This window comes from Macrobrachium rosenbergii, chromosome 24, assembly GCF_040412425.1.
Source record: "Macrobrachium rosenbergii isolate ZJJX-2024 chromosome 24, ASM4041242v1, whole genome shotgun sequence".
Lineage (NCBI taxonomy): Eukaryota > Metazoa > Arthropoda > Malacostraca > Decapoda > Palaemonidae > Macrobrachium > Macrobrachium rosenbergii.
In genome coordinates this window covers 1,931,314-1,936,313 of record NC_089764.1, presented here as the reverse complement: position 1 = coordinate 1,936,313, position 5,000 = coordinate 1,931,314, and positions in this window count along the sequence as shown.

Genomic DNA, 5,000 nt, shown 5'->3' with positions numbered 1-5,000 from the left:
ATGTATAGACATTATTCATTATACTGTTAGACCCTTCAACACCATTTGTAGGCCGTTATAAGTCCACACACACACACACACACACACACACACACACACACACACACACACATATATATATATATATATATATATATATATATATATATATATATATATATATATATATATATATATATATATATATATATATATATATATATATATATATATATATATATATATATATATATATATATATATTTGTGTGTGTGTGCATGTGTGTGTGTATGATAAACCTGTACAGTATATTTACCAGATAAGTTGCAAAAGGAATGTAGATGTGGGAAGGGGAAGGCGGGTACGGGTTTGAATCCTACCCTATTGTCTAAATTGGGGGAAATTATGACCACTGCCAAATTTTGTCCAGATCAGTCAAGCGGTTCGGATTTCTATAGCGCACAAAGTTATAAACATACAGACAAGATAATGTACAAACAAAAATGGAAACATACAAACATCCATATATATATATATATATATATATATATATATATATATATATATATATATATATATATATATATATATATATATATATATATATATATATATATATATATATATATATATATATATATATATATATATATATATATATATATATATATATATATATATATATATATATATATATATATATATATATATATATATATATATATATATATATTTATATATATATATATATATATATATATATATATATATATATATATATATATATATATATATATATATATATATATATATATAAGTGAATATTTGTGTTTCCATATTTGTTTGTACATTAGTTTGTATGTATGTTTGTAACCTTATGCACTATAGAAATCCGAACCACTTGACCGATCTAGACAAAATATGACAGTGGCCATCATTTGCCACAACTTAGATAATACGGAAGGTTCCAAAGCCGTACCACCCCTTCCTCAATTCTTTTGTAACTTATGTGGTAAATAAACTCCACTGGTTTAACATACCTCATTTTATGTACTCGAAACCATAGACATATATTATGAAAAATACTTTTCAGTCACCTGGATGAAGAGGACAGAAAACACAGTAATGACTGGATAAAAGTGACAGTCACCACAGCAATATCTGGATAAAAGGAAGTCAATACAGTAATACCTGGATAAAAGGACAGACAGCACAGAAATACCTGGTTAAAGGTGAAAGTCATCACAGTAATATCTGGATAAAAGGGACAGTCACCACAATAATACTTTGATAAAAGGGACAGGCACCACAGTAATACCTGGATGAAAGGGACAGTCACCACAATAATACCTGGACAAAAGGGACAGACAGCACAGTTAATACCTGTATAAAAGGAACAGGCACCACAGTAATACCTGTATAAAAGGGACAGTCACCACAATAATACCTGGACAAAAGGGACAGACAGCACAGTAATACCTGGATGAAAGGGACAGTCACCACAATAATACCTGGACAAAAGGGACAGACAGCACAGTAATACCTGTATAAAAGACAGTCACCACAATAATACCTGGACAAAAGGGACAGACAGCACAGTAATACCTGGATGAAAGGGATAGTCACCACAGTAATACCTGGATAAAAGGGACAGTCACCACAATAATACCTGGATAAAAGCGACAGACAGCACAGTAATCCCTGGGTGAAAGGGACAGTCCCCAGTAATATCTGGATAAAAGGGGCCGTCATCACAGTAATACTTGCATAAAAGGGACAGTCACCATAATAATACCTGGATAAAAGGGACTGTCACCACAGTAATAACCGGATAGAAGGGAAAGGTGGAACAGCAATATCTGGATAAAAGGGACAGTCACCACAGCAATACCTGGATAACAGGGAAAGTCACCACGGTAATATGGATAAAAGGGACAGTCACCACAGTACTACCTGGATTAATGGAACAGACAGCACAGCAATACCTACTTAAAGGTGATATATAGAACAGTAATCCCTGGATAAATGGGACAGTCACCACAATAGTACTTGGATAAAAGGGACAGTCACCACATTAATACCTGGATAAAAGGGAAAGACGGAACAGTAATACCTGGATATAAAGGACAGTCACCAAGTAACATCTGGATAAAAGGATAAACAGTACAGTAATACTTGGTTAAAGGGGCCAGACAGCACGGTAATAAATGGTTAAAGGGGACAGACAGCATAACAATATCTGGATAAGAAGGACAGTCACCACAGTAAATACCTGTATAAAAGGGACAGACAGTACAGTAATATCTGGTTAAAGGTGACACACAGTACAGTGATACCTGTTTAAATGTGTCAAACAGTACAATAATACATGGATAAACGGGACAGTCACTACAGTAATACCTAGATAAAAGGGACAGTTACCACAGTAATTTCTGGATAAAAGGGACATTCATCACAGGAATATCTGGCACAATAATACCTGGAAAAAAGGGACGGACAGAACGGTAAAACTTGGATAAAAGGAACAGTCACCACGGTAATTTCTGGATAAAAGGGACAGTCACCACAGTAATACCTGGACAAAAGGGACAGACAGTTCAGTAATATCTGGGTAAAAGTGACAACCACTACATTAATGCCTGTCAGTTGACACATGACTGTTCAAAGGGTGAACGCTCGCATGAAAAAAGTAGAACTGTCAGTCGGACCATTTACAGAGACCCCTCCCCCTCTCCCTTCCCCCTCCCCTTCCACCTCTCCCTTCCCTCTCCCTCCACGCCACATTTACTAAATTTACTAAACGGGAGATTGTGTCAATGAACGAAGTGACTACTAAGTCGCAATGTTCAATATTAAGACGCTGATAATTATGCTATTAATCTTGATAAACAAAATTATCCTTATTCTCAAGCCAGCGACAGAGAGCTTTCAAATACATGGAATTTTACTTCATCAAAACGAATTCTAGGAAATAGCTGTAATGAATATAATGTTACTTCAGCCTCAACAGGATAATAAAAGGTAGCACATATAGTATGTACCTTGGTATCTGGTACGATATCATATAGATGAGTTCCTTAGCAGACACTTTCTTAAACTAAGAGAGAGAGAGAGAGAGAGAGAGAGAGAGAGAGAGAGAGAGAGAGAGAGAATGTTCTGAATCATTAATTTTCCTTGAAATATAATCAACGGTTAAGAAGCGTGTCCGATTTTTGTCTCAAACTCCCGATGAACTTTGATCTGAGGAAGAGAGGAGAGAGATTAGCTACGCCAAACAAATCTAAAACTTCCTAAACCGCTTCGGAGAATCTTCCAGCCTGAAGACTTTCAGTGAGCAGTTCTTCAAGACTTGCTGGAAAGATACTGAACTCAAATTACGCCTGCTGCAACCTTCACTTCGTATCCTAGAATTAATTATTCCTTGTGCTGGGTGTTTAATTCATGTATTACCTTTTCAATTTGGCAATTGGTCTGCTTTTCTGAAAATTTAGTAACTAATAATGTACATAATTTCAGAATTCCAGTTAAAAGAAACTTCAAATGGTTATTGTAAGATTATGGAATCGCAATAAGCAGTATCCCATTATTTTTCCTCTTGTTTTTAATATAATAAGCGAATGCTTTACACGCGCAAGCAAAAGTAATTTCATCCTTCTAATAAATACATAATACACACACACACACATATATATATATATATATATATATATATATATATATATATATATATATATATATATATATATATATATATATATATATATATGCAACTTTCGAAAAGGGATAGAATAGAGATTGATGGAGTCACACATGGTTCTAAGCAACTTGAGTATCTAAAGTATTCAGTTCATACAAAAGCCAATCACCGATACTTGACAACATATCTACATTATTCAATTGGGTTATATCAGTAACAGAAATAAAGTCATAAATAAGTCAGTCTCCATACTAAAAATAGATGTTAAAGCCACAGTTCCACCAAGAGAACAATGTTTGGTCTGTCAACCGAATCCAAGTGCATTTCATACGAATTTCTGTATTTCATGTGTGTTCTATTAGAAGAATGATTTTAATGATGAGAAGTGTGTAAGCTATCACAGTCACACCCAATTTGGTGTTTGTAAAATAATTGATGTACATCTGTTCTTTCTGATGGATTAATATAAAAAGTTTTGTAAAAATAGATTGTCATGTTAATACTTTTATAGCTGTTCGAGAATTCTTTAATTCATTTTATTTCTAGAGTTTCATAAATCTATAATTATATATATATATATATATATATATATATATATATATATATATATATATATATATATATATATATATATATATATATATATATATATATATATATGTATATACTATATATATATATATATATATATATATATATATATATATATATATATATATATATATATATATATATATATATATATATATATATATATATATATGTATGTATATATATATATATATATATATATATATATATATATATATATATATATATATATATATATATATATATATATATACACACACACACGATGGATACATATCTGATGGATTAACATAGAGTTTTGTAAAAAGAGATCATCATGTTAATACGTTTATTCCTGGTCGAGAATTCTTTAATTCATTTATTTTTAGCATTTCATAAACCTAAATTTCACCCGAAAAAAAAAATGCGCAACAGAGTAGGAAGCGAAAGCAATTTACTCTTCTTGTATGACCGGTTAATCCAATAACCTCGAAATATGGTTTTCGAACTGTATTTTTTCCGCCTCGCATCTCCATACCTAGAGTAACACGGTAAGTTATACGGAAAATTGGACATCTACTGTACAATAAAAATCAAACTGCGACATTTGGGAAATAAACTCAATTAAAGTGGTAAGGAAATGAAGCGAACTGTTTTCGATATCTGTATCCACAAACGATATTCCCATCAAAACACTCTCGAGGAAACGATTGTGAGTAGAAAGCCATATAAAGCTTGTCTACAGTACTTGAAT